This window comes from Mixophyes fleayi, chromosome 4 (assembly GCF_038048845.1).
Source record: "Mixophyes fleayi isolate aMixFle1 chromosome 4, aMixFle1.hap1, whole genome shotgun sequence".
NCBI classification, from domain to species: domain Eukaryota; kingdom Metazoa; phylum Chordata; class Amphibia; order Anura; family Limnodynastidae; genus Mixophyes; species Mixophyes fleayi.
This window is the reverse complement of record NC_134405.1, coordinates 14,040,693-14,067,748: the sequence shown is the minus strand read 5'-3', so window position 1 is coordinate 14,067,748 and position 27,056 is coordinate 14,040,693. Positions and strand designations below refer to the sequence as shown.

The 27,056-nt window shown below is 41.0% G+C and overlaps 1 pseudogene; it reads left to right on the top strand.

Annotated features, from left to right (window-relative positions):
• The window catches only part of LOC142150421 (uncharacterized), an 81,983-nt pseudogene extending 62,161 nt beyond the window's left edge, over positions 1-19,822 (top strand).
• The last annotated feature ends 7,234 nt before the right edge of the window (positions 19,823-27,056 follow it).

Genomic DNA, 27,056 nt, shown 5'->3' with positions numbered 1-27,056 from the left:
GTCTGAAGATCTTGCAGTGGGATGCGTGTATCCAGGTGTCATTTCCCTGTACTTCCACTGCCATGGGAGTCGTTAATAAGACCTGGAAAGGACTCTCATATCTGGGTTCAAGACTCTTCCTGACGTGCTTTTTCACTACCACCCAATCCCCTGGTTGCAGTTTATGGGTACCTGCATCAAAATTAGGGCCTGGAATTGAAGAGATCACTTGACCATATATTTCAGTTAGTTGTTTCTGTAATAAAACAACATAGTTCAACAAATCACCATGTACATGCTGTAGTTGCTATGGAAAGTAACAGCCTGTTCTGTGTGCTGTGCCAAACAGTATCTGATTTGGTGCTAAACCTGTGTCTTTCCTAGGAGTGTTTGTTACCCTAGGAGTGTTTCTTACTCAGTGCAGGGCAATAGGTAAACATGAGATCTATGGCAGGCCTGTTTCAGCCATTATATTCTGCATTTTCAATTTCAGAGTACCATTGAGGCGCTCCACACATCCCGAACTTTGGGGTGTGATCAGTTCCTGGAATCCTTGCCCCGTAAAGTGTGTCCCTCTGTCACTTTCAATGACCTCTGGTACCCCATATCTGTAGATTACCTCAATCGTAATTTTCTTGGGTACTGTTTTAGTATTTGCTTTTCTATACAGCCATGCCTCCAGCCAGTGACTAAAGAAGTCGACACAGACTAGCACATTCTCAAAGCCTGAGCATTTAGGAAGTTTGTATAAAGTCTATCTGCATCCTCTTATAGGGATACTGTGCCTGGGCTGTGCTTTTCCATGGAGTTGGGACAGACTTACCTGGGTTATTCCCGGCACAGATTAGGCATCCTGCCACTAACACCTGTGCTGCTTGGGCAAACCCCTTTTGCTATCCATAACCTGCTAGTGAGTGCAACCATAGCATCTTTCCCCAGATGCACTTTCCCATGTGCTATATTGGACATAATGGGATAAAGTGCTTTTGGCAGACACAAGCGCTGACCTTTACACCACTCTCCTTGCACTTCTAGTGCTCCATGTTTTGCCCAAGTCTTTTTCTCATTCTCTGTTGCTTGTCTCTGCATAATTTGGAATGTGGTACGGTCAAAACTTGGGGTCAGGGGGTCACCATGTAAATAGACTCCCCTTGGGGTACTGGGGCTATGGCGGCTTCTCGTGCGGCCAGATCTACCAGTCTATTTCCCTTAGCTTTGGGTGTAGTGTGTCTGTGTGTGCCTTCATCTTTATCACTAAGTTTGGAGGACAGCTGGAATGCGGTGAACAGTGCCCTGATATGTTCAGCTTGTTGACTGGTTTGCTTCCTGAACCCATAAAGTCCCTACTTTTCTATATAGGGCCATAATCATGTGCAATTACAAACGCATAACTTGAATCAGTGTAACTGTTTACTCTTTGTCCTTTTGCATATATGCATGCAAGTGTCAGGGCCTTTAATTCAGCTTCTTGTGCTGACATGTGACTCGGTAGTCTGTTGAATCACTCTTTCTGTGTGTGTGGTTACAGCACACCCTGTATAAGAAACACCATCTATGTGGTAGCATAAGATGTCTGCATTTGGCAGCAGTGTATCTATGTCAGATAAAACCAAAGGTCCTTGTCTCATTCTACACAATCATATTCAGAAAAATTTTGTGTTTGCATTTTTTTCTTCCTCTTTAAGCTGGGATTCCCCCAAATCCCTAGGGGAACCCCGATATATACAGGTACTTCTCACATCTTTTGAAACTTGCTGCAATAAGGCAGCAGGATTCAACATTGTGCACCGCTTAAGTGCACAACGTTACAGGGAGTTGGCAGTGCTACTTAGTCTGGCTGCTGAGAAGTGTTTTGTTTGTGCTTGATTTCAAATTTCTGTTACTGCATGTGGCACCATTAGGGTTACTGGGTGCCCTAGCACAATATCTGTACTTTTTCCAAACACTATGGCCGCTGCAGCTACTGCTTTTAACACAAGTAGGTGCTGCTCGTATGACTGGGTCTAATTGTGCAAAGTAGTATGCAAGTGACCTTAGCTTGACCATGTATCTGTGTCAGTACCCCTTGTGCGTGTGCACTTACTTCATAGCAAAATAATGTGAAAGTCTTGTCATAATCTGACAGTCAGTGCTGGCGCTGAAGTTACTTCATCTTAAAATTGGCTAAACATTTGGCTCTGCTCAGAGGAGAGTGTAAACGGCTTGCTATCATCCAGAAATGCTAATGCAGGAGCACAGATAATAGCTCATAAAGTCTTAAGGCATTTTTCATTTATGTACAAACATTGAATTCCCATCAATGCATTACTATACCCATGATACAAAGAGGTATTTACAGTACATGATGATCATAGCACAGAAAATAAGGGCAGTGAATGTCTTTACAACACTGATTGACTCAAAACTATTATGAGGATAAAAATAAAAACCTTTTGTTATCTACCATAATTTGACATTGCATTACTTTCTTTCAAACCATAAAATTTGGTTAAAAAAGCAAAAACAAACCCAAACACTATTTCATATTCAACTATTTTAGTTAATTTCTCCTTTTCTCTTTAAAAGCACAGTGGTCATTACTCACAGAGTCTAAATCCTTAAATTCAATCTGGATTTCTCTGTAGCTGGAGATCTATGAAGAAAAAAAACTTTGCATAGAGATTAACATTTATTCATTAGGGATTACAGTAACTATCATGCTTGTCAGTATCAGTACACCGTTATAAGGTAACCAGTAATCATTTTTGTGCAGTGAATAGCTGCTAAAAACTTAACTGTGACGCTACGCGTTCCATGCCATGATTTCCTCAAAGGGGCAGTCCCTAATCTCACAAACAGGGAATGTCAAAGTGACGTGACCTGGGCTTTCTAAGCCACTCCTTTATCATCATCACTTAGTACAACCCCCTTGAATGACACTAATATGTTTTCCGGGTTACAAACATTCAATCTGTAATCTCTATTGGTTCCAGACATTCAACCATTTGAAAGAAACACTGCTTTTCTCATAAATCGGAGTACTCTCGTTAGACACCTCACATTTTGTCTGTAAATCACTCAAAATTTTCTCAACAAAATCTCCCGTCACCAAATATTCACACATTTCCAGATTCTGGGATTTCTATGTTGAAAGTACAAATATATTCATTTAAGCAAGTCTTGTTCACAGACAACATTTTATCTCGTAACATTTCTTTATGGGCATAATAAACCCTCCTGATTTCTGAGAACATTTATCAGCGCCATTTTTACACAGATTAAAACAGCTTGTAAAAGCTCACTCCCACAATTCACAACTTCATTAAAGAGAGAGCTATTTTTCTCGACTTCAGACACAAAATTATTTTATTCAAATACAGAAACGGCTTCTTGGACCCCAGCCAGCTGAAAGTCACTGTGTTCTTCTGACATTATTCTATCTACATTATTTACAGTCTTGTCCGTCCACTGAATCGTGCAGTGACGGACCAAACATTTCAACACTTGTTTTGCACTTCTTCAAAAGCTTACAATTAAGCAATGCAGGCATTACATTTACAAATGTACAACTTTTTCAACCTTGAAACATGTCTCTTTTAAAACCGTAAAGACAGACAAACATGGATCTGCCTCACACGCAGTAAGACGGAGATAAAACTCACATGCAGAGAAAGAAAACTTAACCGATATCTTCCAGCCTACTGCTGTGGAACTACAAGTCCCAGCATTAGACTAAATACAAATTAGCTTCAACATTATTGTCACTCAGCACTCCGGACATATTTTTTTACTCTTGAAATATTGAAGCATACTTGAAGAACCTTTTTATCAATGTTACATACATTGCCAGATAACAAAAAACAGCGTGCTTCTTATCTCAACACACTGAAATCTTTTACACAGAATAAGGGAGGGGCACATCTCACTCTTTCAGCTGTGCAGCATCAAACATACATTTTTAGTACACAACCTACTTGATTCATTCTTTTAGTCATATCATTTAGCTTGTGATACATTTAGCCTATTCACATATATTACGACTTTCCAGTTCTCTTAACTTTCCCTTTGCCACCTCAAACTATCTCTTGGGGTTTGGTCTCAATACCCCTTTGTTCTTGTCACATTACCACTTGCAACACCCTTGTTTCTGCATTAACACATATCAATTCCTTCTTTGGCTATCCCCGCTTTCTTGACAAATTACTTGCAGACCTTCTACTCCCCACACATCCTCGAAAACTGTGCATCATTTCTATGGAGGGGGTTGCTGTCATCTATCTGCTTACTGTCTATATCCCCCTATATTGACAGTACTTTTGAGTCCCAATAGAGACTCTGTTCTAGTTTCTGTGGGTTGTCCCAATAATGGACGTCCCGTTCTGTGGACACCTTGGGGTGGATGTCCGGTTATTTGGACTCCAGACACTGGATGTCCGGTTCTTTGGGCTCCGTACACTGCATGCCCCTTTTGGGCTCCATACACTGGATGCCCCTTTTGGGCTCCATACACTGGATGCCCCTTTTGGGCTCCATACACTGGATGCCCCTTTTGGGCTCCATACACTGGATGCCCCTTTTGGACTCCTTACACTGGATGTCCGGTTCTGTGGGCTCTGTGCACTGGATGCCCCTTTTGCAGAATAGCCTGACAGCATCTGGGATGAAGGTCTGAAAACTCTTTCTAAACTTCTTGACAAAGCTCTGGGGATGGTGTTGGTGTATCACACAAAATTTACTCATCTTTCAGAAATCTAATTACCAATACAATTACAGTAAGCAAATTGAGTTAGTAATTACTGTATAAATCTGAGACTTACAGATCTGCGTGCCTGATACCTTAGACGGACATGAACAAGCTTTAAACAGAGGTGCCTGACTAATAGAAAACTCTACTCACCCGGGTTATAGTTAGTCCTGTGTCCAGGGCGACCTCCAGTTTTTTTCTGTCCTAAGCTCAGGTCAGCAGTCTCTGTGTCGACCTCCAGTGCTGTTGAATCTGAATCAGCTTGTTCACCTGTAAGTGTCAGTTTATCAATTATGAGCTCATCAGCTGGAGAGAATTAAATATACGGCATGGTTTGCGTGTACAATTAGCTGTGCTTTATTAGTTACAAGTCCTTATCTGTATAGCAAAAATCACGTATTTGTCACGGTTTGATATTCTGGACTCTTGGACCTGCCCAACTTGATGTTACTCCCAGCAGGGCGCGGAGTCTACCGGACGAATGGTTTTCACCAGGGGTCACCGCAAGATGACTTGGGCTTAGCAGCGTTCGCCCATAGGTCGCTGTCCCTACCAGGAGTGTTAGGCAAGGTCCCAGGGGAGTGGATTGTAAATGATATGTAGACACACTGGTGATGTTGAGATGTAAGTTCTACAACCAAGCAGCGGAGTGAAGACAGATGCAGGATGAACAATACAATCAGCGGTTTAATGATGACTAGAGGTTGAACAGAACAGTCTTTAGAATATTGACACAAGGAGAGTAATGGCAACGTGAACAATTCCACTAGCAGCGTAACAGGAATAAATACAGCTCTAGCAGTATAACGGCATAATCAATAGCAGTAATAGTATGAACAGTCCAGCAGCAGAATGGAAGTGACAATGCAGCTTAGATATTTGGGACCACAATATGGCAGCACGATAAGAGAGGTACAGGTAACAGTCCAGCCAGCAGGGTAATCACGATAAGTGCAGCCTAAGTGGAGTAGCCCGTAATACAGCTATGCAAAATAGATACAAGTGCAGCAGGAAAGGTTCAGCCAGCAGAGGTAGATGAGATCAAGCAGCTTGAAAAATACGACCTATAATTCAACCGAACCACAGGGACAGATGCAGAGTAGATGAGCCAGCCAGCACGATAGTAGGAGTTGGTGCGACTTGAGCATAGAAGCCTGTGGAGCGGTGGCACAGCGGAGACAAGTGTAGCTTAATCGGTCCAGCCCGTGGAACGGCAACACAGCGGAGACAGGTGCAGCTTGAGCAGTATAGCCCGTGGAAGAGCAACACAGCGGAGAGAGGTGCAGCTTGAGCAGAATAGCCCGTGGAACAGCAACACAGCGAAGACAGGTGCAGCTTGAGCAGTATAGCCCGTGGAACAGCAACACAGCGGAGACAGGTGCAGCTTGAGCAGTATAGCCCATGGAACAGCAACACAGCGGAGACTGGTGCAGCTTGAGCAGTATAGCCCGTGGAACAGCAACACACAGTAGAGGCACTGACGATCCAGGTGGAGACACAAGGAATAGGCAAGATCCTAATCAGACAGGTAACTTGATCAACAGGCACAGAGGAAAGGGAGGAAGTGCCTTTTCAAGTTTGGAGCCAGAACCAGAAACCAATAGGAATCTTGCCACGGACAGACAGGTACTAGGTGCATGTGCAGATCCAGCACTAGGAGCTGAAGTCTGTTTAATGAGGGACAGGTGAGTATCTTAGTCTTCGGTTATGGAAGCCGAATGAGCGCCGTGTGACAGTATTACAGAAAACTATGCCCCAAAAGGTTTTAAGCACTCATTCTCCCTTTATACAGATGTTGCTACATTCTGCCATTTTCACACAGGAATACTCCACAGGAGGGGAGTTGGTTTATCTCCTGTTTCTGCTATATTCAAGGTCATGGGCACAGACTCCTGCAAACAATGAATAACTCCTACAAACTAGCAGTATCTAATCTGTCTTTAAGCTATAAGAGAACAAAATGGCTATAAGGGAACAAGATAGCGTCAGCTTAGCAAAATCACATTTCTCACTTTCTATTGGAGAACTGTGTGCAGACACTGACAGACTGATGACCTGCTGTGTGAGGAGCAGCATAGCTGCAACTTGTCTGTACAGTTATCCCCTCCTCCTGTCCAGTCCTAGTGGAAGCATGAGAAGGAGGAGAGGGGAACGGAGAAGGAAAATAGTGAAACAGAAATGCTCCAGGCTGAAATGTAGAGATGACAATCACTGGTGCTGCTCATGCACTTATGTGCAGCGGGAAGTGCACAGCTGGAGTAGTGAGGACTGGTCATCTACACAGACAGCGTAACCATATCTCTTTAAACACTGGAACTTGCACATTGCAATATTAATTGTTACAAGGGCATTTTATTTTATTTTTTTAAGCAGACACTTGTGAAATTCAGCAATGTTCAAAAACGTGATAATGAATGTGTCGTAGGCGAAGGAGACAGGATAGAACCATCTGGCAGAAAAGGAAAGAGCAGAGTTCAGGAGGAGAGATGGACATGTAAATGATTAAGTAAAGTGTTAGAGCAACATAACGGGGTGAACGTAGAAGAAATATTAGGGTTGGTGAATTGGGGTCAGTTATTGCTGGGAGTAATGAGAAGTAGTTGTTATTGGAAATAGCATTAACATGTAGCTCTGGTGTTGGAAAGGATAGAATGGAGGGATGGTAATTACTGGGTAGAGAGGTGTCAGTGATGGTTTGGGCAGACAGCAGTGTGTGGACACTGGACAGAGCAGAATAAACGGTATGCAGGCTGGAGAAGTATGGCTGGGGTGAAGAAAGACTTGGTAAGATGAGGATTCTTTGGCAGTAATCGGTGGGAAGGATCAGGACGTTACCGAAAGCTGTAAATGAATCTGCCTGAGACACACATGAGATGATAGAGGAGGGCAGACTGGAGGATGGAGGGAGGACAAGCTGCCAGAGCTCAGGAATAGACTGTCAGCGGAGAGAAGATGATGTGGTACTGCAGTGACAGTAAGCCTGGTTTTGGGTGTAGGAGGAGGTTGAATGTAAGAGGAGCTGCAGGTTTCAGAAATTGGTGGCAGGGGAAGAACATTTCGTTTATGGCAGAGGGTCGTAAAGATCTGAGTTTGTAGCTGGGCTGTGTTGTCATGGGTGTACGTGTGCTTGTGAATAGGCTGAGGGTGTGATGTGATCAGTGTATGTTTGGTTGTGAATAGGCTGAGGGTGTGGTTTGATTCGTGTATATGTGCTTGTGAATACCCTGGGGGTACTGAGTTATCCATGCCACATGTCTAAAAATTCATTTTTTTGTATCTACAGTACATTAACATTTACCCCCACATAAAATTTGGCTGCAGAATAGAGCCAACCGGTCCATCAGCCCTGTCTTCTGTGTGTTTTTTATATGTTTTTTCCTTACGTCTAATAATAGCAATATGTCTATCACATGCCTTCTTGAGTTCTATTAATTTTTGCCACAGCTGCTGGGAGTCTGTTCCATTAATCTACCAACCTTTCTATTAAAAAGCTCTTCCTTCATTTACTTTTCAGCCTTCTTCACTCCTTGTTCTAGAAATACCCTTATTTATAAAAATGCTACGTTCCTGATCTCTATTAATGCTTTTCTAACATATCACCTCAGTCCTTTCTCCTGTAAACCATACATGGTCAGCCCTTGAGGTCTCTTCTTGGTTTTGCTGTGGCCCTCCATGCTGCCTTGTAGTTTCTTTTCACTAAATATTTCTATTTTATTAATGATGGTTTGGAGATAAAGCCTCAAGAACTGTACAGAATACTCAACGTGAGGTCTTTCTAGTGACTTATAAAGTGGCAATATAACATCCCTATTCCTGTTACTACTATATCTTTCAATACAACCAAGTATTTAAGTAATATTGCTGCTGGCTCTTCCCAATGCTGACTACACCGTTTCATATCATCTGTTACTTATCGCAGGAGCTCTGGATCCAGTGTGCAGTCATTCAGGTCTGAAGGCTGTGGTCAAGTAGACTGGCTACTGGGTCCAGAGCTCCTGCTTATATACAGTCAGTGAATACAGTGAAACAATACAGATGATGTGGCTTGCTTCCATAGGTTCAGGCTTCAGGAGGGTCCAGTGTAATGCAGGTCATTGGCCAGTTCAAACGAAAATATCCAATGGTGGGGGTCAGCTCTCCTGGAGATGCATTCCAATTTTCCCGCCAAGAATCCAGTTTCAATTAGTCTATTTACATTACACAGACAATATCATTCTAATCATTTATTCCCTACAATCTATAACTACCATTAACAATGTGCGTTCTGTTTGCCGATTGAACCGGACGTCTGTGAATAGGGGATTAGAATGATACCAGACATGATATGTTTCCTGTGACCTGAACCTTAGATTTCACTAACATGTATATAACCTTATAATATCAACCATAAACTCTGCTACATTTATACACAAATATCTATGTGTTGCAACTACATTTAATATGAGCTAATTACAAATGTGCATGTTCGTGTGAATGTGTGTAAAACTGTTTGCCACTTGTTGCGGCTGAATACCCTCCTCCACGTCGTAGTGTGCTATACGCATAATTTCGGACAAAGACAATCAAGTTGTTAGATATTAATTTGAAATGACTATATCCAATTATCAGACTTTGACATGTAAGAGGGCCCTGCTCGCAAGCTTGCAATCTTTGGGGCAATGGACCACCAGTCAGACCAGTCCTAGCAGTCAGTCCAGGCAGTCAGAGGCTCAGTAACTAGGCATAAAAAAAATAATTATAAAACTTTGTGTCCAGTCCAACCAGCAAGCAGCTAACAGTAATGAGTAAGAAGGTAAATCAGAAAACAAAACTGTTAAGTTTAGACTATGAAAACAGCAGCAGAGCCAGTGATTTCCAGCGGAGGCTGGTACATATCGTGAAACAGTCTGTTTCAAATGAAAAATGTAACTCTGCCCACCACTTATGAGGTATAGACAGTGCCTGGTTTCAAGCATGTTATATATTGGTGGTAAAAGATAATAGAATGATCTCTTCCACGTGTATAAAATACAGAAAGAGATCGCCCACAAACACGGAAGTGATTGGAGTGCAGAAGACTTCGAAAAGAAAACTTTAACCACGAACAATGTAGTTAAACACCGATTCGTGTTCAGATATAATTCAAAAACTTGATGAAATTGTGTTAGGTCAAATTGAACGATCACTTTCAATTTTGAAGTTTTGATTAACTTGCAGAGAGATGCTTTTGTGGGAGCTGTAAGGTCTATGTATTGGTTGGCAAAAAATAGCTTGAGCATTGCCAGGCTATGGGTTGTACATGCTTAACGAAATGACAACACATCTTAAGAAAATATGAGAACATACAAATGTGCTTCCTCATGTGTTTAAATTTTCTAAAGTTTGGCAAAGGCAAGATGTTAATTTAACAGAAATAGATCCGATCTTAGAAGCCACAAAACTGCATTATTGAATTGATAGACTCCCCTGCTAATCGTTTAAAGAATCTCCATCTGCATATTGCTGGTGAATGGTCAGACCTTTGTATTGATTGTTCAGATGCTAATGCTATCACTTTTAAGATGATAATCTATGATAAATTCATAGACACAGTTATTAACCACTTGGAAGCAAGAATTCCAGATATTCCAATGATTTTTTTTGGTTTTCAAGTGTGTGCAATACAAAGCCCAATAGTCAAAATGAGGGTTCTGAGATTGTTTTTGAGCATTATTCTAACAATGGAAGTCCTGCATTATTAAACAATGAAATTAGGAACTAGAATGGGCAGTTGCAGCAAAATTGTTTGAAATTCAGTCCTACAAAAATCTAGATTTGAATCAAATAGTACTTACATTTTCATTAACATCTGAGCTCACAGTATCTTCCCCAAATTTTGCAAAACTAGCTGCTGTTGGACTGGTTATACCTGTAAGCACATCTGAATGTTAAAGAGGAAGTTTCTACTTTAAAACAAATTATTATATCGATCTATGTTCCCTTTCACCACACACAGCTCCAATTGTGAGCTGCTCTCTGGCTCTTTTGTTTCCAGAGCCCGATGTTGGCATACACGCAAAATGGCGCTCCCCAGTTATTTTTATCGCAATGAATAGACACATTGATCTGCTGTATCCTTCTGACAAAGTCTATGAATTAAAACATGTTGAGGAATTTGGAAATAAAGCAATTCTCTTTAATCATATCCCTATTTTACCTGTGTCCCATCAGGGACGAACCATTCTTTGGATTCCAAAACCAAGGGCCAATAAAATTGGTAACTACCTACTGATTCGGACTTCAGTTTAGGACGTCTGGAATTACAGATAAGCAATCTAATATCTTTTGGGAGTGTTTCTCCTTATCATATTTATATTAGATTGTGTATTAAATACTCTGCTATATAGTCTTTTTTTTCTTGTTTGAAGTTACACAGAGTGGTCCTGGCGAGACAGCGCAAAGAATTTCTAGAGATAAGCCTCAATCTTTATTTTTCTGGTACACACATGCACTTTATTTGGGTGTTTTTATTATGGAGTTACAAAACTACTACACTATCTGGTTATCTGTGTTTTCATTTGTTCGGTACCTTTGTTTGGATTTATAAGATCTAGTAACTGCTGATACCATTGTGACTTATGATAACCTTACTGTTGTGCCTATTTTACTCATACACCGGGTACGCATACAATTAATCACTTTGTTTTATTGGGCTGATTATACCGATATTACTTCACTATCAGGTGCCTAGTTAATCCATTTAGAAAAAAAATCTATTTATCTTTTTATTGATATTTCTGTCCTTACACCAGGTTACACAGTAGTAACAAATACATCCGGTGAGCGTGTGACAACCAGGAGCTATCCCCGTGTCCCAGGAGGGTTTAGCAGGGTCCAGATCCCCATCACAGGCCCTCCACCACACTTCAACAATGACCAAAAGACAATCATCATCAACATTTATTTATATAGTGGCAGCATATTCCATAGAGCTTTACAATTGGGAACAAACAGAGTAATAAAACAATACTTGGTAATACTGACGGACAGAGAGGTGAGAGGACCCTGTTTGCAAGCTTACAATCTATTGGAAGATTCTGGAACTAACCAACAAGATAATCCAGCTGGTGACCGGAGAGATGGCTGCTGGGAGTAGGACATTATACAGTAACACTAGGGGATGTATTTGGATGATGACTATATCATTGTGTGCTTGTCAGGTTCTTATACGGTGTCAGGATATTACTGTTTATTTTTCCATGCAGGAGATTTTAGATGGAAACAAGGACATGATCATGGAGAATTGCTGGCCGCTCGCATCACTGGGTAAGAGGTGACTATTGTTACAATTCAGTTCCACAAACTAGGTCCTTGTAATTACAGCCATGGAGTCAGACATATGTTGAAACCATTAAACGGTTTATTGCAGTGAAAACATAGTCCAGGTGATGCAAGGTAAACACAGACCAGGTCAGTCAATAAACAGACTTCCAGGTATTGCAAAATAACCGGTATAATGCAGATATAAGGTTTTTCTCCAGTAGACAGGATACAGGTGAATGTTAAATGCTTACAGAGAAGCAGGAACTGGCTAAGCGAGGATATCCACGTGAACAGAGAATGTAAGACAGTCCAAGGTAAAAACATAAACAGGCACAGAAACATTAATGACCAGCAAATGAAAGCTGGGAGAGGCAGGCATATATATAGAAGACACTTGGGTGCAATTGATTAACTAGCTGCAGCTAGTTAACCCCTGGTAGTGGGACGGGAAGGCAGAATAGCAGCACCTATGGTGGTTCACAGGTACTGCAGGGTAGGTACAATAACAGTCTAATATAGTTCCAGAGGCGGGAGCTGCCGAGATGAAGCAGTGTCCTGAGACAGATCCTAACTGTCACTGTCACTGTGTGTCTTCTACAGATGGTTCCAGTAAAATACCCCTGTGAGATGTAAAATACCCCTGAGAGATGTCCCCATCCTCTTTATTCACAGGAATGTACAAAGGAAAATCACAGTATCCTGCAGGTGAATCAGGTAGATGGAATTGAGGGTCTCACCAGAATACAATAGTGACTTTCAGTATATGAGCTGTAGAGCAGCTGTTGGGGGTCTTATACTTATTGCTATTATTCTGTTTAATCTCCTCAATAAATTAAATCTGACATTGAAAATGTTATTTTATTATTTTGTGGGTTATTTAGGGTGATGATTCGACTGATATTAAGATGGAAGATATAAAGGAAGAAGAAGAGAAGTGTGTGAGGGGTGATCCGCAGTGTAAGGAGGAGGAAATCCCTACAGATATCAGTTCTGGTGAGTAATAAACACTTATTGCAGAAAAGAATCACACATTCTCCTTATTCAGTCACTACAAAGAAAGAGGATCTGCCCAGAGGGGGAGTCAGAAGCCATCAGCTACTGTTAGACTCATGTTCTCCTCCTCACATCATATCATTGTGTGCTACCAGCCCAGACATCTGACCAGTCTCCTCCTCATATCATATCATTGTGTGCTACCAGCCCAGAGATCTGACCAGTCTCCTCCTCACATCATATCATTGTGTGCTACCAGCCCAGACATCTGACCAGTCTCCTCCTCACATCATATCATTGTGTGCTGCCAGCCCAGAGATCTGACCAGTCTCCTTCTCACATCATATCATTGTGTGCTACCAGCCCAGACATCTGACCAGTCTCCTCCTCATATCATATCATTGTGTGCTACCAGCCCAGAGATCTGACCAGTCGTCTCCTCACATCATATCATTGTGTGCTGCCAGCCAAGATATCTGACCAGTCTCCTCCTCACATCATATCATTGTGTGCTACCAGCCCAGACATCTGACCAGTCTCCTCCTCACATCGTATCATTGTGTGCTACCAGCCCAGAGATCTGACCAGTCTCCTCCTCACATCATATCATTGTGTGCTGCCAGCCCAGACATCTGACCAGTCTCCTCCTCATATCATATCATTGTGTGCTACCAGCCCAGAGATCTGACCAGTCGTCTCCTCACATCATATCATTGTGTGCTACCAGCCCAGATATCTGACCAGTCTCCTCCTCACATCATATCATTGTGTGCTGCCAGCCAAGATATCTGACCAGTCTCCTCCTCACATCATATAATTGTGTGCTACCAGCCCAGAGATCTGACAAGTCTCCTCCTCACATCATATCATTGTGTGCTACCAGCCCAGAGATCTGACAAGTCTCCTCCTCACATCATATCATTGTGTGTTACCAGCCCAGACATCTGACCAGTCTCCTCCTCACATTATATCATTGTGTGCTACCAGCCCAGAGATCTGACCAGTCTCCTCCTCACATCATATCATTGTGTGCTACCAGCCAAGATATCTGACCAGTCTCCTCCTCACATCATATCATTGTGTGCTACCAGCCCAGAGATCTGACAAGTCTCCTCCTCACATCATATCATTGTGTGCTGCCAGCCAAGATATCTGACCAGTCTCCTCCTCACATCATATAATTGTGTGCTACCAGCCCAGACATCTGACCAGTCTCCTTCTCACATCATATCATTGTGTGCTACCAGCCCAGACATCTGACCAGTCTCCTCCTCATATCATATCATTGTGTGCTACCAGCCCAGAGATCTGACCAGTCGTCTCCTCACATCATATCATTGTGTGCTGCCAGCCAAGATATCTGACCAGTCTCCTCCTCACATCATATCATTGTGTGCTACCAGCCCAGACATCTGACCAGTCTCCTCCTCACATCGTATCATTGTGTGCTACCAGCCCAGAGATCTGACCAGTCTCCTCCTCACATCATATCATTGTGTGCTGCCAGCCCAGACATCTGACCAGTCTCCTCCTCATATCATATCATTGTGTGCTACCAGCCCAGAGATCTGACCAGTCGTCTCCTCACATCATATCATTGTGTGCTACCAGCCCAGATATCTGACCAGTCTCCTCCTCACATCATATCATTGTGTGCTGCCAGCCAAGATATCTGACCAGTCTCCTCCTCACATCATATAATTGTGTGCTACCAGCCCAGAGATCTGACAAGTCTCCTCCTCACATCATATCATTGTGTGCTACCAGCCCAGAGATCTGACAAGTCTCCTCCTCACATCATATCATTGTGTGTTACCAGCCCAGACATCTGACCAGTCTCCTCCTCACATTATATCATTGTGTGCTACCAGCCCAGAGATCTGACCAGTCTCCTCCTCACATCATATCATTGTGTGCTACCAGCCAAGATATCTGACCAGTCTCCTCCTCACATCATATCATTGTGTGCTACCAGCCCAGACATCTGACCAGTCTCCTCCTCATATCATATCATTGTGTGCTACCAGCCCAGAGATCTGACCAGTCGTCTCCTCACATCATATCATTGTGTGCTACCAGCCCAGATATCTGACCAGTCTCCTCCTCACATCATATCATTGTGTGCTACCAGCCCAGAGATCTGACAAGTCTCCTCCTCACATCATATCATTGTGTGCTGCCAGCCAAGATATCTGACCAGTCTCCTCCTCACATCATATAATTGTGTGCTACCAGCCCAGACATCTGACCAGTCTCCTTCTCACATCATATCATTGTGTGCTACCAGCCCAGACATCTCACTGGTCTCCTCCTCTCTAATTTCCTTACATCTGTACAAGTGACATCACCATAGTGATTAATTTATGGATTAGTCGGATAAGACACAGTTTGACATTAACCATAATCCTCCGTATGCACTGCACCATGTGACATTATATATGACCCCCTTTGTAAATAATACCTGTGTGAGATCTTGGGATTTTTTTTATCCAAAGGGGAACACACCAGAAGATGAGCGGATGCGATACAAAGAGAGGATCGTACAATAGAGTACAAAGGGTTTTTAGGCATGGCCTGGGCAGCGCGTAGTGTGTTCTGGGGTACACGGATGTGTTGCAAGTGTTTTAACAGCGGGTAGCGAGCGATAAGGTATACTGAGGTGTTATCACATGTTGAGCAGTGCGTAGCTTGTAGAGAGGTACACGGATGTGTTGGCACTGTGAACAGCGCATAGCGTGCAATAAACAACTGGATACAACTTAGTATATCGCCATAATCAGGTAGAACAGAGACAAACAGCAAGTGTAGTGGAGTAGACACACACAGATCAGTGTTCCCAGTGGAACGTATTTTCAAATAATGCCAGTGATTTATTAAGTGCCTACAAGAAAGTTTCTAGCAGTAAAAACAAGCAACCATTAAGTGATTAAATAGATTATATTTAGCTACAAGCAGTGATCAGTCAGGGAGCTCTGTTGTTTCATTTCAGACACCTGATTTCTTTAGATAAGATTCCTGGACTTGTTTATTTTTTTGTGATTCCAGTATGAGGCTGGTCATTTTTTGTTTAACTCATGCTTCTATAAAAGTTATATTACAGATGGTCCCCTTGACCATGACCATATAAGGTAATAATACAATGTATGATTTGCTTAGCACAGCATACCATCGATGGTTACATTATTTAAGTAGAGAAAATAGTATTCATTGAAGGTATATAGTCACATGAAAACCACATTTCTGTTTAACTCTAACCATCACTAATGGAGGTTAGTGGTAAGGTCTGAGAGAGGTGTTATGTCATCTCTAGCCTGAGGCTGAGCCCAGCCGAGTTCTGTTAAGGATTCTAATTTAGAATCCCAGCAATCAGTGGTCTGCTGAGTGTTGGAGGCTGCCAGTGATGTCTAAGACTGCTGGTACTGACAATCTGAATGTCTGATCCTCAGTGTGCACATACTAACACTGAGCAATACTAAAGCAAAATAAGAAGTCTGCATGTTCCTTTGGCTGGGTCTATGCAATGTGCATAGTAATAGGGTTGTGTTATCTTGTAAGAAAATGTTTTATCTGTTCAAAAAATACTCATATATGTTGTTTTAGTACATTTATAATCATAATGAAGTATTCTTTGCTTGCAAATTTAAATTAAACAACAGAACATCTTGAACCGACTAATAATGTAAACATTCTGGAGAATATGATGTGTTCCTTATGTAAAGATAAGATATCCATCTCTATACATATTTTTCCAGCAGATGGATGCAAAAGCAGGAGTACCTCGGAGGGACAACTCATTTTGTCTTCAGATTTTAAAATAGAAGATCACGTCATACGAGATTCTCCAGGAGAAAACTGCATTAGTCAAAATATACATCCAGTACTTTATCATGCGGATATTTCATCTGATCCGTCTAATAATGACAAACTGTCTCCAGATAACTCTGATATTGCTGCACATAGTACAGCTCGTATAGGTGATAAAATATGCTCCTTTTCTGAATGTGATACATTTTTTATACATCAGGCAAACTGTGTTACACATCAGACAACTCAAACAGGTGAGAAAACTTTTCCATGTTCTGATTGTGACAAATGTTTTTCAAATCAATCACAACTTCCTATTCAGAGAATTCACACTAGTGAGAAACCATTTTCATGCACAGAGTGTGGGAAATGTTTTGCACAAAAATCACATTTGGTTGTGCATGAGAGAATTCATACTGGTGAGAAACCATTTTCATGTGGAGAGTGTGGGAAAAATTTTACATACAAATCATATCTTGTTATACATCAGAGAATTCACTCTGGTGAGAAACCATTTTCATGCACAGAGTGTGGGAAATGTTTTGCACATAAATCACATTTGATTGTGCATGAAAGGATTCATACTGGTGAGAAACCTTTTTCATGTGCAGAGTGTGGGAAAAGTTTTAAACACAAATCATATCTTGTTATACATCAGAGAACTCACACTGGTGAGAAACCATTTTCATGCACAGAGTGTGGAAAATGTTTTGCACAAAAATCGCATTTGGTTTTGCATGAGAGAAATCATACTGGTGAGAAACCATTTTCATGCACAGAGTGTGGGAAATGTTTTACACACAAATCAACTCTTATTACACATCAGAGAATTCACACTGGTGAGAAACCATTTTCATGCACAGAGTGTGGGAAATGTTTTACACACAAATCACGTCTTATTTCACATCTGAGAATTCACACTGGTGAGAAAACATTTTCATGTTCTGAGTGTGGGAAAAGTTTTAAACAAAAAACACTTCTAGTTATACATCAGAGAACTCACACTGGTGAGAAAACATTTTCATGTTCTGAGTGTGGGAAATGTTTTGCAGATAAATCACATTTGATTGTGCATGAGAGAATTCATACTGGTGAGAAACCTTTTTCATGTGCAGAGTGTGGGAAAAGTTTTACAAACAAATCAATTCTAGTTATACATCAGAGAACTCACACTGGTGAGAAACCATTTTCATGTTCTGTGTGTGGGAATAGTTTTATACGCAGATCATATCTCGTTAGTCATCACAGGATTCACACTGGTGAGAAACCATTTTCATGTGCAGAGTGTGGGAAAAGTTTTAAACACAAATCATATCTCGTTAGTCATCACAGGATTCACACTGGTGAGAAACCATTTTCATGTGCAGAGTGTGGGAAAAGTTTTAAACACAGATCATATCTTGTTAGTCATCACAGGATTCACACAGGTGAGAAACCATTTTCATGTGCAGAGTGTGGGAAATGTTTTACACAGAAATCGCAACTTCATAAACATCTGAGAAGTCATACAAGTGAAAAGTGATTTTAGTGAGCTGATAGACAGTAAGCAGGTTTTGAAAAATAATCTTTAATATCTTAAGTCATTGATTTTAGTAATGTAAATTAAAATAAACAGGCATGAATACATTTACAGAGTGTGTAGTTAAAAGTATATTTAGTTATGGAGGGCAATTCAGTGTCAGTCACACAGTATATTAACATTTTCAAATTTAAGTATTATTCACATTCATAGGTGGAATGTGTGTAACCAACATAAGACTGGAAAAGATCGCTCATGTGTGGAACTTACTGCAGTTTTCTTATGTCATTATATACCCATCACTCTACACAGTAAGAGCATTGTCCTGGCAATGGGCTGGAGATATAATATGGGAACTGGGGCACGGTTGTGTTATGTTTGATCATGCTCTAATTTAAGATGTGACACGGTTTATATAATTCTGTAATCTCTGTTACTATCTCACTGGGCGTCATTTATAAAGATGCAAAATAAAGGCCTATATTACAATTTTCTAATGCCATTTTGGTACTTTTGTATCAAAGCATCCACTTATAGAGATACGAGTGTGGCTTAGTGTCTACATGGCTGTTCTTTATGGAAGGAGCTATGATATCTGGGCATCCCTTGCTGAGATTGGTCCATATGTTTTGGCCGCGTGTGAGAACAAGATTTTATTGGTCACAGGAAACTGATGGCTGCCTAACTTTTTTAAAAACCTTTAAATGCTTCAAACTCCCAATATTCATGTAACAGGGATGATTTCATGGAATTATTTGCTATACATAGTGGGGTTTGTTGTGTAAGGACAGGTTGAAACTACGTGTACATTCCAGCGATCTAACCTGGGTGGACGCTATTTAGTAGCGTGCAGATTAAGATAGGTACATGATTAGATACGTAAAAATAAATACCTGCATGATCCAAGTCAGTTCTAACTTTATTAAAAACATTAAACTGCACAAATTCATGTAGCTTACATAATTCATTTATGACACACAGACATACATATCTCACAGTATTTTGTAGTGATTTAACCATGTACTACAGCTGTTTAGTACTAAAGCTGGGTACACACTACAGGTTTTTCAACCAACTATCGTGTCAATCACACAATAAACAACTGTTAGGTCCGACATCACATTAGTGTGTATTCCCCCATGATCATGTTTTATCGTACCAAAGCACATTGTATTGTTTGTTTTTAACATTGTGAACTGACTAAAAATCAATGTAAACAATGGAACAATGTCGTGCCAATTCTACAGTGTGTACATACTTACGACAGTCTGTCCGACATTTCTGCTGATGGTTTCTCCAACACCAACGTTTTTCTGGGTGTGTTTATTTACATTTATGATGTCTCTTACGTCTCCCACGTGCCGTGTTGTCTAAACATGAAGCACCTGGAAGTAGTGATCTTTTCATAGCAAATCAATAACAAACCTTTTTTATATGCTCAAATATGTCGCCTATGTGTTCCTGTATGTAAATGTATGCAACCTGAATTGTTAAGAGTTGTGAAAATACATATTCTCAATTTATTTACTGATTTACGACGTGTCCATTTCTTCAATTCTGTATATTTGTATGTGTGTGTGTGTTAAAAGCCCTTCAAAATGATGGAACAAAATAGGAGTAAGATCACGTTGGACCCTTTTGCACCCAATTTGAGTTTACCCTTGTGTCAGCATTGATAGAATAGTTTATCAGATGGCTGTTTAGCTGCAGAATGCTTGGTGTGGCAAAATTCACAAATACTGTTCATCAGACCACAGTTATGAGCATTAATATTTGTTTCATCATTAATTCTGACATTAAGAATGGCATCTTGTTTGCTTACTTTGTAGGCATTGACATGATATTACCTCTATCCTGTTCACTTCTCAATTGCTTTCTCTGTGACGGGAAATTTGCTGATGAGTCACATTTGCAAGGCGATGACGATCATGTTTGCGTTCTTTGGTCATCAGTCATAGTTTGTCATGGGGCTTTATACTTCTCCGCCCTGCATGTTTTTGCTGCTTCTTGATGTGCAGTTACTCCCACAGCAGACTATTTTTCCTTTTAGGTGTCACCGCAGTTACACTTTGTTGCTTTAATTAGTACATCCCTATTAATGTAACACTGAGTGCAAATAAAACGAATGTCTAGAAAATCTAATCAATTTGGAATAACAAAGGTCGGTATAAATAGTAATTGCCACACAAAAAACCTGAATAAAACCAAACAAAATAAGCTCAATAAATTAGGAAAATCTAGTCCGTAACAATAGTCCAGTACACAAGAGTCACTTGCAAACATCTTACCAGATTTGTGTGTATAAAGGCGAGGAGCCCCGTTAACTATATAGATATATATATATATATATATATATATATATATATATATATATATAGATTTCCACTCTGATAGCCTATTATGGCCATTATCAAACATGGACAAGTACACAGGTTAAGTACACCTGTATACACCCTGCATACACATGTCAAGCGGTTAAAAGTGTATTCATCATGTAATGTTAACACGTACATTTACGTAGATAATATCTAAAACATCTCATTTACTGGTGTGTTAAGTGCACATTTATTTTATATTTCGTATCCCTCTGTTTATTTAATTTTCATGTGCTTTTCTCCTGAGACGCTTCCTGTTACAACTGGGTAGCAGCACGGGGTCGTGTGCAGAGGCTGGAGGGTTGACAATATTGCCCACTTGTAATCATCATCATCAAGACATCAGGATGTGGCTGATCTGGCCCCTACAGGCTCCAATCAAAGGGAAAGTGGCCACTGCTACGGTAAGTCCTCTGGGCGGTGAGCTGGAAGAAATTCCAGGTGCGAAGCAATTGAGCGCATAGATATGATGTCACTGTCAAGGTTCCTACTACATGGTACATGTGGGCTTTTGAGCTACAATCCTCCAGTGTATGTATGTATGTATGTATGTATATATATGTATGTATGTGTGTGTGTGTGTATATATATATATATACCGTATATACTCAAGTATAAGCCGACCCGAATATAAGCCGAGGCACCTAATTTTACCACAAAAAGCTGGGAAAACTTATTGACTCGAGTATAAGCCTAGGGTGAGAAATGCAGCAGCTACTGGTAACATGTAGATGGTGCAGAGAATAGAACACGATCACTAATTAATACAATTAGTTCTAGTGAACGTGAGCATTCCACCAGTCTTCATGGAGAACACTTCTAGCATCATATATAAGATACAACAGATTCCATTAACCTTTTTAATAGGGTAATTAGTACTACTAGCAAAAAGGACAGCCAATTACAAGTGTTAATTGATTCAATAAAGCGGAAAACTCCACACAATTATATTGCATGTATTGAAAGAAATGAAATTCTAACAGTGATTGTTCCTAGAAGTAGATATATCCAACATCTAGTAATCAAAGTATTACATACGGTCTGCAGATGTCCCAGTGTCTAGGGTGGTCACTTAAAATGATCCCCTCCCCGGCCTCTCACGACAATAGTCGATCATGCGTCCAAGCGCAGGTGGGCAGAACAGTGCATTCCCGGACTCAGGTGGCGAAGACGCGTGTAGCCAGTTGCATCTGGTACATTCCTCACAGCGTTCAATGCTTTTCACCTGGCAGGTTTCCGTAGGACTACTTAAGCTTCCTAATTTCCACCTCAGCCTTTTACTTACCTCCGCAGTGGAACGCATGTGCGTTCCACTGACAGGAAGTTCGGCATTTGGAACGCAAGGGTGGGGGTCAGCTCTCCAGATGATGCATACTTAGTTTTCCTGCAAAGAACTGTTTCAAACTGGATTATTAGCATTACACAGACTATCATTATGATCATGTATTCCCTATCATCAATAACTAGCGCACACAATGTGCGATCCTTTCAGCGAATGAATCGGACAACTGCGGATAAATAGGGGATTAGAATGATACCAAACATGACATGCTTCCCTTGACCTGAATTTAAAATATCACTAAAGTGTACATATAACCTTATAATATATAACTATAAACCAAATAACATCTGCTCATAAACGACTGTGGAATGGAACCATTATAAATATGAAATATGTATATAAATGAATGTGAAACTGCGAGTGTATGCATGCGTGCTTCATTATGCGATATCTCCATGACACGTAACACGTGGCGTACTGATCGCAATCGCAGAGTAAAACACTATTAATCCATATATATAAAAGATATTGGACCAGGAGCCCACCCCAAAAAAGATGAACGACACCCGTAACGTAAGCCCTTAGTAAGGATGTTTGTTTGTTACTTTTAGTGTTTTCAGTTAATCTTTCTGTTTTTTATAGTACCTAAGTAGAGCCTGTACATGGAAAAAAAATCAGCAAACCAAGATGTGACAGGATGGACCGCCTGTGCCACCCTGTCTATTGTTGCATGGAATCGACAAGGCTTACTTTGCCACCTTCCCCTTTCGTTATTCCCCAAGAAAAGTTAGAAATCCCAAACATTGCATTTTCCTTACACCAAGATATACAAAAGACTTTCTAAATAAAGGCTTATTGTATCAGATATATACATCAGAAATAATGCATTTCTTCTAGCAAGGTTAAAACAAAAAAAACAAATTTTCTCCCCTGGTCTCAGAAATAAAGATTTCCTACATCAAAATATACACAATATCAAAATAAGTGCATTGGCAATTATATAAATAAGTGCCCTGCGCTATTTCCTTTAAATAAACTTATACCATAAGTTACTTATAAGTGATCCAGTCACACAAGACTAATAGCCATGCTGTGTGAGCATAATTCATGCTTTTAAAGTTAATGATTGTGATGTGGTGCTGTTGCTTAGTTAGTTAAAGCACCTGTCTAGTAAACAGGAGAGCCCGAGGTAGTATCTCAGCAGTGCATTTCATTGCCTCCATTTCAATATCTCAATTTGATGTTTACTGTCATGGCATCACAAATAAGACAGGTGAAACCATGACTACTTCAACCTGATGCACTTCTTGGAACCGTCTAAGATCAGGGGGCAGCGTTACCTCCTGCTGTCAAAAACTATAACGAGAGCCGTTGTGCACTGAAATGTATTATTATTGTTCCAACTGACCTTCAGATCACTGGTTCCTTTAATCAGTATGAACTATTCTTGTGAGGACACTTGAGCTAAATAAACATCACTTGCTTCAAGACCTGCTTGACAACTTCTTCCCTGCTGTAATTTCCTGTGACCTACAGATTAGACCAAACTCTAATCCATTTCCGGCTGTTCTGAAGTTTGGACCCAGCTCCTAGTACCACCGCTCTGCCCGCTACGCAGCAGCTCTGACCAATGTGATAGGCCAGGGGGATCCATCCACAGCAATCCTGATCTATAGGAAGAGGTCATGGATACCAGCCCAGGTGCACCAGCAAGAGGGTACACTAACAGTGACAGTTACCCAGAAGGAACGTGGTTCTAGTTGTTTTTTATGAGTCCAGTGGTGGCAGCATTGTAAGCCCCTTCTACTACGGAGAGGGCATAATTGGGATAAAGAAAGGGAATGGTAGCAAAGTAAGTCTAGCTGGTTCCCAGCAACAACAGACAGGGTGGCATAGGCTGTCCTTACTGTCACATACCCTGATAAGCGCTAGGCTACCGTCCTACGGAGATGAACCCTGCATTGTTGTACACATCATTGGCAGAAGTGCGCAGTGCCCGCTCGCCGGAGCGTGACATATGTCCCAGCAGTTCTGACTTTAAGGACAGCGGGACAGGGACCTCATAGTGCCCGAAAATCATATCATGCCTCTTAATAGAAGCCCAGTTAATACTATGGTAAATAGTCATGCCCACAATTAATAACATACCCCATACTAGAGTCCCCAGTTCATATTATACCACAGTTATGCCCCCAATTAATTTTATGCCACACATAAGTGCCCCCAATTCACATTCTGATACACATAAGTGCAGTGTCTGACTGGAGCATGAGGCCCACCAGAGTGGGTGTGGTAAGCCCATAACGGACATCTAGCACCATAGTGTAGTATATAAAGAATGCAGTGTGTGTGTATATAAAGTGTTAACAATCTTGGCCTGCCCCTTAGATTGGGCAGAACAGTCACCAAAAATTGGGACTGTCCCATTAGAATCAGAACATTTGGCACACTGTCCTGCTCTCTCCTACCTGTTCTTGTCACTTTCACCACCTGTGGCTGCAGGTTTCTTTAGTTGCATCTTGTCTGGGTCCTGGAATGTTGGGGGCCCTATTTGGAAAAAAAATTATACATTTAGAAAATTCCAAGCAGCCCCGCTGTTAAGTCAATAGCAACCACGATTAATAATTAGCTACTTCCTCCAGCCCCAACATTAAATTAATAGTATTCGCATTTGATAAATAGATCTATATCCCTCCAACCAACCCCAACATTAACTAATAGTTTTCCCATTTAATAAATAAACCTATTTGTCTCCCTCCAAACAGCCCCAGCAATAAATTAATAGTATTTACATTTCATAAATATACCTATTTCCCGAAAACATCACTGCCATTAAATAATTCATATTTACATTTAATAGAGACTTCATTCTCCCCAAAATCACCCCCACATTCAATTAATAGCCTCAAACCACCCCATCTTAAATTAACAGTCCCAACTATTAAATTGTCCCACCATCACCCCACAAACAAAATAACACCCATTATTTAGCCACCACCTACCTCATACACACTACATTGCATCAAGCCCCCTGTACCATCACACACACTACATTGCCACAAGCCCCCTGTGCCATCACACACTACCGCAAAACCCCCTGTGCCATCACACACACACTACTACAAGCACCCTGTTCCATCACACACACACACTACTGTGCCCCATCATCATCATGCTATGCCCCATTATAATCACACTGCGCCCTCCATGCTGCTTTTCCCCCTTTCACCTGGCCCCCCTTCATCACTCTGTGCCATGCTGCTTTCCCTTCATCATTGTGCCATACTGCTTCCCCCCTTTATCACTGTGCTATGCTGCTTCCCTCCCCTTCATCACTCTGTGCCATGTTGCTTTCTTCCCCTTACCTCCATTGCTTTACTTACCTTTCTATAGGCTTCTTTCATCTCTTTTCTTTTGTCTTCTTGCTGGATCTCTCTGCACCGCTCCTCTCTGAATGTCGGGCCCGACATTTAATGCGAACGGAGGAGGGGCACCGACGCTGTGATGAGGTAAGATTTTTATTTAATTATTTTTTTAGTACCTTGCTCTCCCCACCAACGAAGAGGGCGGAGCCAGTCCGACCCCGTCAGCCAAACCCGCCCCTCCCCAAGCAAAAATAAAAAATAACGCCGGTCGGCAATGAGAGCCAGGCCCAGGCCACCAGGCATGTCCGGGCCTGGGTAATTAGTAACCGCCCTCCCACTTGGTGCCACTGTGAGCAAGTCATAAAAGAGATAAAGGAAAATGTGTTGTTTTGTTTTACTGATACTAATTAAACTTTTATTTTCTTCTTTAGACAAGGACGGCCAGAAATATATATATTTATTAACTGTGGTGGATACAGGAGAAGTGTACAATTTTCCCTCAAAGTCATAAGTCAAAATTGGGTCATTTTAACATTCTTTCTTCTAGTGCGGTGGCTCATACTCACTTATTTGGCCAAGATTTAATATTTAAAATAGGATGTATAATATACTGAGCATCTGATCGTGTATTTTAGATATTCCAGGAAGACATGGGAGGTACAGAATATACTTCACAAGGGTAATTTTGCACTCCACTGGTATAGATATAAGTCCATCACAGGTAGTAGAAATATTGTTATTGGAGATACCGGGTTCCTTATGAACTAAAGATGGACAGGACACTGGATTGGATGGGTAATGTAACTCCCTGTTAGTTTTAAAAAGAATGGGGGAGGAGCCATAGATTAGTTAAGCTTTAAGGGGATTAATACAATAGTTGAGAGCCAATTTCCCGTAGTGCCCAATCCAGCTGTCATCTTTCTACAAATCTCCTTTTCTACAAATCATTTCATTATTATTATTTTTTTGCTGTTTTCTTCTCTGTTCTTGCACTTTTGACTGTCAGTGTCCCATTCTTTTCTTATAAAAAGGTACAATATACATAGACAGCCTCAGTATTTTGGTACAAGCCTGGCATGACTGTTTTTATTCTGTCCAACCAAAGCAAAGGGTCGGTTTTAAGTAGTATGTAAATGTAGTATTGCTGTGTTCTGATTGGTTTATGTCATCATACTAAACATCTGTTACTTTATTTCTCACAGACAAAAGGTTGCAAAGAATAAATTACAGCCATGCTAGACAAGGGTTAAAATATTTGAGACACTGTCTCACGCAGGGGCTGAGACATCTGACAACGGACAGGATTCAGACCACATAAGACATGACACTGCCGCAAAACCAGCTACGGATCCCCGTACCTTCTTAGGGATGTGTGAGTACTGTTGCTGGATCCGAGGTTTTTCAAATCTTACTTTACCATGACAGTTGTTTGTCTCTTCCACAAGGCCTGAGCATGTCTCAGATACTGGAGAGTCAGAGCAAACTCTCTATAACATTAAAGAGAGTCTGACTAAAAGCACTTTCTCTGTGGATGCCCGATTTATGAAAAACCTTTGAGGTGTACTGTATTGAACATAGACACATAATTCAACTGTCTCTACATTGAATGCAGTGTCTGCCCTCCTAAATTTTGCATAAATTACATATCTCTCCTGAGCAAGGTGTACAAAGTGTGTCTCCAAATGTACATGGAAGAAGAAGAGACTCTGGCTGAAGGTGAATTTGGCATGTATAT